The 10980-nt window shown below is 36.6% G+C and overlaps 1 non-coding gene across 1 annotated transcript; it reads left to right on the top strand.

Annotated features, from left to right (window-relative positions):
- The first annotated feature begins 7706 nt into the window (after positions 1–7706).
- On the top strand, positions 7707–7844 carry LOC115063700. Its single transcript, XR_003843583.1, has one exon. It is a non-coding gene; the product is annotated as a small nucleolar RNA SNORA38 (small nucleolar RNA).
- Positions 7845–10980: the final 3136 nt, after the last annotated feature.

Here is a 10980-nt window from a genome sequence, read left to right as displayed (position 1 = left end):
GGTGCTTTTTGTTGGGCTCTTTCCTTCCTTTTTTTTTTGTTTAGTTTTGTTTTGTTCTATTCAAAACTGATGAAACAATACCAATTTCTCAAGAGATGTTTTCCATAAAATAAGCACATTCAATATTTTTATCAAATTGTATTTTTAAATGTTCTATTATATCAAATCATATTTTAAACATGTAAGTTTAAATAAATACATAGTCTTCAGGCAAAATACAGAAATGTCTACTAAGCTACATATAAAATGTAGGTACTTGTGTATTAAAGTCTTAAGACAATTCAATGAAAAGTTTTACGATAAATCAATAAAAATTTTAAGTTTAATTTGAACCTATTATTAAAAATATTATGCACATAAAATGTACTAATCAAATAAAGGTAATATGCAAGGTCAAATAAAATTATATACTAAATTTATATTTAAAATATTTTAGATCAAACTATAAAGTCAAAGGATGTTTAAATCAGAATACATTAGTAGACACTAAGAAATAATTAACAATATTATTTATGAATTTATTATACAGTTTAAATAGTTTTTCATAAGTATATCAAAGTAATATTACTTGTTTTTAAGAGGAACTTTTCTGTCTTTCAAATAAAATAACTATAACTGAATATTGTTTGAGTAAATTATTCATCTGTTCATAACTATTTACATTTTAAATATTAGAAAACTTGTTTTATAACTATGTGTATATCTGCATGTGTGTGTGTAGTATGCGCATATGTGTACGTGGCCCATGCAGTCCAAGGCCATCTGGTCCTCCTAGAGCTACAGTTATAGACAGCTGCAAGATGCAGTTGTTGGGAATCAGACTCCGATTCTCTGAAAGATCAATGTGCTATTAACCACTGGGCCATCTCTCCAACCCCACTTAATATTTTAATTTTAAAATTGATTTTGATGCATATGTGATAGATGTTCATGTATGTGTTTGCATTGGAATGTGCAACTGCACATGTGCATGTGTGCACATGGAATCCTGAGGTTGGTACCAGTTTCTTCATCAACAGTTCTTCATTTTGTTCTTTGAAATAAGGAAACAAGGTTTGTCACTGAACATGGGGACTCATCCACTTAAGTTACACTAACTGGTCAGGAAGCATAGGAATCCTCCTGTTCCTGTCTCCTTGGCATAAAAATTGTGGATGCTGCTTCCACAGTGTTTTTTTTTTTTTTTTTTATATGGATGCTGGTGGTCCAAACTCAGGTCCTCATGCTTGCACAGGAGACACTATGCCAAATGTGCTGTCTCCCCAGCCAATCCATTTACTATTGACTTGATGTTCAGTCCTTGATATTTCACTCTTTATTTTTTTCTATAGAAATTTTACAAATCTATAAAAATACAAATTGCATTATCTCTGTTATATATGCTACAGATATCATCAGTTGAAAGAGTAAAGAATCCTGACTGTATTCTTTTATCCTAGCTTCTTATTTTGGAAAGATAAATGTGCTATATTTAAAGATCAAAGCACAGTTCATGTCTGAATAAAAACAATATTTATAAGTAATGAGAGTCCAGCATTAGTTCACCAGCTGATCTAATTTAACCTTACTTGAACTCTGATCTTGAATACGAAGGTAAATATGAGGAACCTGTAAGTTTCAAATCCCTTCTGTGAAGAGTTAAGTATGGGTGATCACCATCATATAACAATAAACACAATTGTGTTAAATGATAAAGTGGCCAGAGTTGCATGAAGATGCCCTGACTGGGGATCCGAGGACCCAGGTGCAACCCTTCCCTACCATTCTAGATGATCATGGGCAGGAACTGGCCTAACATATGTGAAGCCTAAAATTCAATCCCCAACACTAAAAAAGAAAGAAAGAAAGAAAGAAAGAAAGAAAGAAAGAAAGAAAGAAAGAAAGAAAGAAAGAAAGAAAGAAAGAAGAAAAGAAAAGAAAAGAAAAGAAAAGAAAAGAAAAGAAAAGAAAAGAAAAGAAAAGAAAAGAAAAGAAAAAAAGAAGAGAAAAGTGGAGCTGCAGATGTAGCTCAGTCAATAGAGTACTTGCCAAACACTCCTGACGTCCTGGGTTAGACGGTTAGAATGGCTGCGTGGAGGGAGCTAGTAATCTCAGTACATAAGAAGTGGAGGCAGGAGGACCAAAAGTCACTCTCTACTACACAGCAAGTTCCAGGGCAGCCAGGGCTGTAAGAGATCCTGTATCAAACAAAACAAACAAAACCAAACCAAACCAAAACAAAAAAACCTTTCCTCAATATTATTACAAGTCATTTATGTGTCTTGTTCTGGAAGTTACATTAGCTATAGGTAATGATTAACATTTTCTCTAAAAGTCTATTCACTTTGGGCAATTATCTTTGCCCTCTCACTAAGTCAAAAACATATACAAAATGTGAGATATGTAATGTATACATGTATGTGTATTTGTATGTGTATATGTAACTCCCTCAGTAGATTCCAGGCTCTGAAATTCATTGGTGTGTCAGCATCAGCCTGTGCTAATGATCACATCTTTGTAGATTGATAAGACAGTGTCTGCCTCCACAGGTACTCTTGATATGAAATCCGTGTTAAGGCTTTACACTTTGTAAATTGTCCAGGGAGGTCTCTTGTCCTGCCTATTCTTGACCTATTTGTGTTCAGGTATTTGTTGAATATATCTGAATGTTTAATGGGCACTTTAAAGAATTTTTCAAAAACATACAAACCTAATGTTATTCATTTCCTGTATCTACTTTGCAATCTCCCAGTTTTTTTTCCTTTTTGGCTTTTGTCATGTCTGCTTTACATGGAGTGTTTTCTATATCTCTAACTAAAGGCTCCAAGAAATGATCTTTATTCTTCCTTAACTGAAATTAATTTTGCTCTCAAGTCCCCATATCCCCCCGATGCTGCAAAGTTACCAATTTATGGTCTTCCAGGTGAAACTTGGGCTCTCTGGAATAAGTATTACGGAAAATTATTTCTCTGCCTACCCATTTTTTTTTTTCCTGTCTCTTCTTCTACCGTGGGGGGGGGGGGATTCGGAGCAATGTAAGCTGCCAGAAACTTAGATACGATTCTAGGCCTAGAATCAGGGCCCTGGGGCTTGCCATTTCTGTGTTCAGTGTCCATCACCCAGACTGGCTAGTTCTCCCTTCAACACTTGCTCACGAGTCAAAGTCACTCTGGCTGGCAGTAATTTCTCTTGGCGTATGTCTTGTGCTCTCGTCTAGCGTGTGCTCTAAGCAACCCTGAAGCTGTGAGGGAAAACCAGAGACTGGAGAGACTGTGCAGATTGCCCGCACCTATTTATAGGACTCCCAGACTCTTGTCTTCTGCTCTGATACCACGGTGGGAGGAGGCCACACGACTGCAGTTTCAGAGTTTCCCTAAAAAGAGAGTGTTTCCCCGCCAGCTGTCCTCTTGCCTTTGTCTCAGCTCATGCTTGAATCTTTAGCAACATTTGCTAGAACTGGAAAAGCATCAAATAATTGTTTAAAATATATCACATTTATTCACTTATTTATGTAGGGCGTAGGTGCACTTCCACAAGTGCGGATATGTGTGTGTATGTGCTCCTGTGTGTGTGTGTGTGTGTGTGTGTGTGTGTGTGTGTGTGGGTTGGAGGACAACTTCTAGTGAGCAGTTCTTACCTCCTATTGTGTGGCACCAGAAATCCAACTAAAATCACTGACTTGAAAGCACACACCTTCACCTCTCTTACTCGTAGAACACATTTATCTCAGCCCATTGGCTTGTGGAGTGAGTTCCAAGGTCTTACTTATCCAGCCTTTTAAATTAGATGAGCAAAAATTTGCTTTAAGTAACAACAAACTAACTTACTGCTTCTTGGGAAGCCCAGGGGTGCTGAAGCCAGATGACTTCAAAAGTATTACCTCTTCTGATGATTTACAGAAGCCCCTCATGGCAACTTCACTGCTCACCCACAAGCGGTGATTGCTCTTGTTTATCTTAAAATCTGGTGTGTGGCTTGTTTGTGCCAGACTTTAGTTCTATGTGATGAACTTTCAGATGTGATATCAAACTGTTATAGATAAAAACAAACAAACAAACAAAAAACTATCCAACAATGGTTCTGCCAGCTTCTTTATTTTGTCCTTGCCGAAGGTTCTGCTGAGCCCTATCCTCTTGCTTAAATATATCAACAGAGGTCTTTTTACTTCTGCTTATGGATACTTTTTTAAAAACTATTTGTTCTGCTCGGTGTCTTGTCTTCCAATAGTTTTTGCAAGTGAAAACAACCAGCTCATTCTCCAAAAAAGGTATGAGCTTAAAAGAACACACAAAGAAAAACCAATTTGCTTTAATATCTACAAATTTAACTCTTTTACATTTATCCCACTGCTGTGTTACTGCACACACCTGCACATGCAGCAGTGGCTCTTACATGTTTTAAAGGGCATTTGGTAAAATTAAATCACTCTCCTGTTCCATTCCATACACATTTGCTAAGCTGTCATTGTTCTCCACATGACTCTCTTTGCTGACGTAGCTCTGCCTTGTTTTCTGATTTACCCACTCATCTCATTCCAGAGGTGTTTTTACACACCAGTCTTGCTTCTGTCTATAAATTGAGCTGATACGTTAATAAGATATCAGTTTTTATTCTTTGTATTCTCACCTTCTAATTCTTTTGTGTTAGAATGAGTTTCCTTGATGTTTCCCTTGCTTTTTACTAACTGGTAACTGATATATGATTTATTTGCCTATTACTTTATAAAACATATGTAGCCATTTAGGAAATTTTATTTATGGCTGTTAATATATTTATATGAGTAATTTTTACCAATAATTGCACTCAATATGGAAAACTTAAATTGTTTTTATTTTCATACACTTGTGAATCTTTTAGAATTTTCCCAAAGTTTTAAAACCTGACACAAAACTTAAAATGTGTGACCATTGATTCCATGTGAAACACTGTATGTGCAGTGTTCAATGTACTCACTAAACTACTAGATACCACCTGTGATTATTCCACAAACATACATCCCAGCTCCCATTGGAGAACAGAACACTGGCCATATTGCTTCTGCTAATTGCCCTGTAACTTCAATCAAACACGAGTCTTTCATGTCTGCTGCAGACTTGAAAGCGCATACTCCCAAGGAAAGAGCAACCATTACTCCTGCAAGACTTCTACTTAACTGGGTGCAACTGCATCAGACTTTGAGGCTCTGTATCTGCCATTGCAAGATGCATCTCCAGCTTTGTCCAAGAAGAAAGAAAGTCTGCATTTAGGACTTCGACCAAGAAAGCTGTGGTTTATATAGGTCCATTACTATGACAGTTAATGAAAGCGCGTCTTCTGTCTGTTTTACTGGAACCTCTTCCCTTTTACCCAGGCTGCAGAAAAGAAGTCGGCTTGGAAGAGGAAAATCCAACCCAGAGTCAGCTGTTTCCCTGTGAAGAGAACTGTCACTTTGTGTCAATTGTAGGAATTTGTGTCAATTTCTAAAATCAGTTCATATTTGCTCGATAGTACATCATTTTGCCCGTGTCCCCAACAAGGGAAGATGTACCTGAAAATTTATTGAATATGACAGCTCCGTTCTCTCGTGCAGATGAGCATGAAAGGCAAAGGTGAATAGTTTAGGTGTAAGAAAAACACCTAACTAAAGTGGCCCAGAACGTCAATGTTTAAATTTCATTTGGCATCATTATCATTGACTAAAATAAAGTGAGCTGGAATTAGCAGATCCTTAAATCTTTTGTCTTCCTATTTATCTTTGGGTTAAACTTTGTGTGTGTGTGTGTGTGTGTGTGTGTGTGTGTGTGTGTGTGTGTGTGTGTGTAATATTTGTTTATCTTTTACTTATAATTTAGAAATGAACCATGAATCCTTGTTGCCTAAGTACAGTGTTCTATTGGGTGATGGTTCTCCTGTCTTACACAAAATAAACTAGGAATCAACCTCCTTTTCTGAGAGCAGAGGGGTTTATATCACACCATTGACTGTCTTTCCCATCTCAGGAAGAATAAAAACCAGGAAGCAGACTCCTTCCCTGTAAAATGTTACTTCTGTCACTGACTGGATATCTTATTTGGTGTCATAATTTCAACAGCTGAAATGATGTTCAACTCATTTTCCAAGGTCAGTTCTTTTCTGAAAATTAATATGCACTCCAAATTGGGAAACTTGAGAGCATCTATCAATCTTACAATTCTTCTGCACCCCCCCCCAATTTAAGATTTCCCTAGCATCTACATTTGTTTTGCTCTAAAACAGAAGCATGGAAAATTTAACACACCACACTGTGTCAGTAATATAAGGATTAATACTCAATATATAGAGAATATATGAAGGAATATGTCTTTTATGGCATTTCTTCTTATGAGTGAGAAGGGACCTAATAAATTACTTTATTAAATCTCTTCACACAAGTGAAGATAAATGTCATCAAGGGCTTAAGGTCTCATGCACTACATATAATGTACAGTTCTGTCGATCTTCTATATTTCTATATTTTGTCAAAATCATCCAATGGGCTTTACTTCATCGTCAAATTTTTTTCCTTAAGACAAAAAAAAATAAAATAATGTATTGAGAAGAAAATGTCTGGTTTCATTTGGTTTCTTTCCCAGCTTGGTATATGCACTGCTGGATTACTCTGCTCTTTTACTTTATGCCAGATAATCTTCCATCTTCAAATGAGGGTCACTGTAAGACTGATTTATTTTAATGTTTAGGGGAAGGAATGTTTTAGATTCTTTCCTAACTACTCCCTCTGTATTTTTGGTATTTGTCTGACATGATATGGGCAGCAGAGACTTATTAATCTTCATCAAACACTCTACTATATGTGAAAAATTCAAAGATTGCACTCTGTTTAGTTGTAACTAAATGACTGAGCACATGTCTAGCAGGTACAAGTCTCTTGGTTCAATCCCCAGCAACACAATATAAACATTGTTTTAAAGAGTCAAAGTTACGAGACCAAAGGATGGACCATCCAAAAACTGCCCCACCCAGGGGTCCATCCCATAATCAGCCACCAAATGCAGATAATATTGCATACACCAGCAAGATTTTGCTGAAAGGACCTTGATATAGCTGTCTTTTGTGAGGCTGTGCCAGTGCCTAGCAAACACAGAACTGGATGCTCACAGTCAGCTATCAGATGGAACACATGGCCCCCAATAGAGGAGCTAGAGAAAGTACCCAAGGAGCTGAAGGGGTCTGCAACCCTATAGGTGGAACAACAATATGAACTAACCAGCAACCCCAGAGCTCGTGTCTCTAGCTGCATAGGTAGCAGAAGATGGTCTAGTCAGCCATCATTGGGAAGAGAGGCCCCTTGGTCTTACAAACTTTATATGCCCCAGTACAGNNGAACACCAGGGCCAAGAAGGGGGACTGGGTGGATAGGGGAGTGTGGGGGGGGGGAGGATATAGGGGACTTTGGGTATAGCATTTAAATGTAAATGAAGTAAATACCTAGTAAAAATTGGAAAAAAGAGTCAAAGTTACTATGCTGCTACTCTCAAGTCACAAAACTCAGTCATATAGCTTTTGTCTTTTCATTCTCATCTGCACTCTTTCCATTTTAAATGCTTTAGCTAAACTCCATAATCTTTCAACTAGACAATTTTAATAGTCTGCTAACATGATGGCTTTAAAACATTTTTCCTAACATTTTGAAGAAATATATTTAGATGATGACTTACTATAGACATATATAATTAAAATCAAATGTAAGTTGGTAAAATAAAACTTTTACATCCTCCTACAAAGGCATGTTTTTGATTCCCTGTCCTTGGACACGTAAGAATCGAGGCAAAGAAATGTGGTGGATTTGGAAAGGTCTGGGGCCAGCTCCCCCCAGCCCCAGCAGGCTCAAGATCAACCATCCCACAGAGGAGAAGGAAAGAAAAAAAAACTTTTAAAACCTACTCTAGAAATATGTACAATGACATTCTCTATTCTATTCTATTCTATTCTATTCTATTCCATTATTAAAGAAAAAAATAACTGTATAACCTTAGTGAGGGTCGGTAATTAAAAGACATTATTTATGTCTATCCATGGTTCTTGCTAATAAATTTCCCACAAAACATTTGTGTCCAGCCTACTGAAATACATAACTTTAAATCTTTTTTTGTAGGGTTGGGGGGAGGGGGTTCTGGGTTGTGATTAAACTTACTACAGTCAGGGGCCTTCCTGTGTGTCGTCCTACAAGCCTACAGATCAATTTATTCCATGTTGTAGCTATTCATGTCTTCCACATGAGGTTCTGGGACTGCCTCCTTTAATTCTTTGCATTTTCTCTCCCCCTAGATATTGCTCAAGAATACCTCTGCCCTTCTGTAAATAATTTTCTAATTTATCCCCAAACAGGGATACTCTTGTTTTATACCTCCTCTGTGCTTTCGTAAACCCAATCAGAATGACAGAGAACAACCCCCATCCCCCAAAGGCTGTCCTAACTTTGCATGCATAGCCATTCAAGAATCAGAGTGAGTTTGCCTCACAGTCAAACTCCTTCGAAATTTCGATGTCTTGGTTTGTTCCCTATGAATTTTCGTACTTTCATTCATGAAACATGTTGCCCTATGATTCTTTGCTACCCAGGAAAAGCAGCTTCATTTTCATCTAGAAAGCAATGAGTGACTGGGGACTTGAGTTCCAGCACAACCAACCAGATGATTATGTCACTAGAGGAAATGTGTACAAACATTTTCAGCTGCTGGACAACAGAAAGCTAAGCTGCCCAGTGCCTAGTGGAGCGGGAAGGGGAAAGAGCTTGTTCTCTAGCTTTCTGGAGAAGGAATCTCTCTGCCAAGGAGAAAAACAAACTAAAGAACTTCTTGGGACACAGCACTGGCAAGGACGGAACTATTTAGAGAAATTGTCTCCCCTCTATCTATCTAAAAGCCACTAAGAGTCAAGGGCTAAATTCCAAGTGACTACTGATCTTTCTCAAGTGAAACTATGTAGGCTGGAGAAGACCAAGGGAACCAGACCTGTGAGCAGGAAATTTCCAAAGCTTAATCAGGTTTGTGGGTGTGCAATTCATAACAATCCATGGCCTAGCTCTTGCTGCATCATGGACTCAGAGGTAAAGGCTATTTTAAACATAGTCTAACAAAACTTAAAACAGACAAAACCATACAAGTGGACCATAAAATAATACTTCTTGGCAAATACAGTTTAAAATTCTTTAAGGAAAAGTAAAAAAAAAAAAAAAAAAAAAAAAAAAAAAAAAAATGGTGAGCCTTACCGTAGGTGAAGCTCACAAAATGTGATATAATATAAATATGACTTCACAGCAAAGTGATGAATATCTTATCATAGCCAAAAGAAAATTAGAGCAAAGATGAAAAATTAGCAAGCATGCTTTATGATTTAAAGGAAAACATAAACATAATGAATGTGGCTTTAAACAGAATAATTTTAATAGAAGCAATGTAATTTCTAGAGCTGAACAAAACATTTGAAATGGAAAAGAAAGTAATAGGCTTATTAGTACATTACAGCTTCAGGAAGAGCCCAAATCAGTGAACTACATGCATTAACATAAAAATATATTCAAACCAAGTCTCAAAAATTATTTGGATTTACATCACCTGTAGATGGTATTAAGTAGCTTAATGTATGATGTGTATATTTGCAGTCAAAGAAAGGAAGGAGAATAAGGAATGTGCAAAATAAGATTCACGAAAATAATAATAACCAAAATACCTAAATTTGATGAGATGTATTACCATAGATATCAAAAGAAAGCCAGAGGAAGGAAAATCATAATCAAATTGTAATAGACTTTAAAGAAAACTTTAAAGGACCAAGGATCTGACTCATTGTCTACATGCAGTGCAAGAAAAGTAAGATTTGCTACAGATTTCTCATCAAGAACATAGCCAATATCAACAAAGCATCATATTTCATGTGCCAAAACTCAACATACAATTCTAGATTGAGTGAAGATTAGGTTAAATGAATGCTGCAAAGATGAGCAGGAAGTGAAGAGATTCACACCCAAGAGAGATGGTTTTAAAAATTACTAAATGTCTAAAATGTAGGCAAGCTAAAAAAAAAAAAAAAATGCATGCTGGGTGCATGCTTACAGGAAAGCATCTCGAATGACATATATTTGAGTAAATATGAAAAATGATTTTCTTGACTTTAAATTATATTTTAAAAGACAATTAGTGGTTTAAAAATAATATTGCAACAAACTGGTGCCTCGGTGAGGAGGGAAATACACGAAAAAAGTATGCCCGAGGTAGAGAAGAACACAGTGCTCCATGAGTCTCACCAGTGCTGTGGTGAGACTCTCTCACTGGATGTGAAACGTGACTATCTCACAAAACATCAATGCAGAAATATTTACACCAGCACTTGGTCAGAGGTGGGCTATAGCCAAAATTTGTCCTGTATTTTGCTTACCAGCTAAGCGATTTCATTTTTTTAAACATTTTAAATTGTTCATTGAAGAAACAGAAGATATCATAAACCCCACATAACCTACAAACTGAAAAGAAAAGAAAAATACTATTTAGACAACATAGCATAACGTTGTTATATGGAAAGGACATAGGCCAATAGTGAAGACAAAATAGAACATGAAAAATTATTACATTCATTTAAAAGAATGAAAGCGGAGAAGAAAGACAGCAAAGATGTAAAAGTGGAAAATAAATCTCAAGAGGACATATTTAAGCTCAAGAATGCCAACAGTTTCACTAAATATGATCTAAACATTCTAAATGAGGAAAATAGATTTTCACTGAGAGACCCAATCATGTGCACAGACACTTCTATAGAAAAATAAAAGTATAAAGGAAGTCATATTTAAAAAAATATTAGTCTACTGAATTAGTGTAGGTACATGCCTCTAATCCTAGCAGTAGTAGCAGGCAGAGGCAGGCAGATCTCTGAGTTCTGGAGGCCAGACCACATGGTGGCTCACAACCATCCGTAATGAGATCTGACGTCCTCTTCTGGTGCATCTGAAGACAGCTACAGTGTACTTAGATATAATAATAAATAAATCTT

The sequence above is a fragment of the Mus pahari genome, chromosome 3 (genome assembly GCF_900095145.1).
Source record: "Mus pahari chromosome 3, PAHARI_EIJ_v1.1, whole genome shotgun sequence".
Classification (NCBI taxonomy): domain Eukaryota; kingdom Metazoa; phylum Chordata; class Mammalia; order Rodentia; family Muridae; genus Mus; species Mus pahari.
Note: the sequence above shows the minus strand (reverse complement) of the source record. Positions and strands in the feature narration are given on the sequence as shown.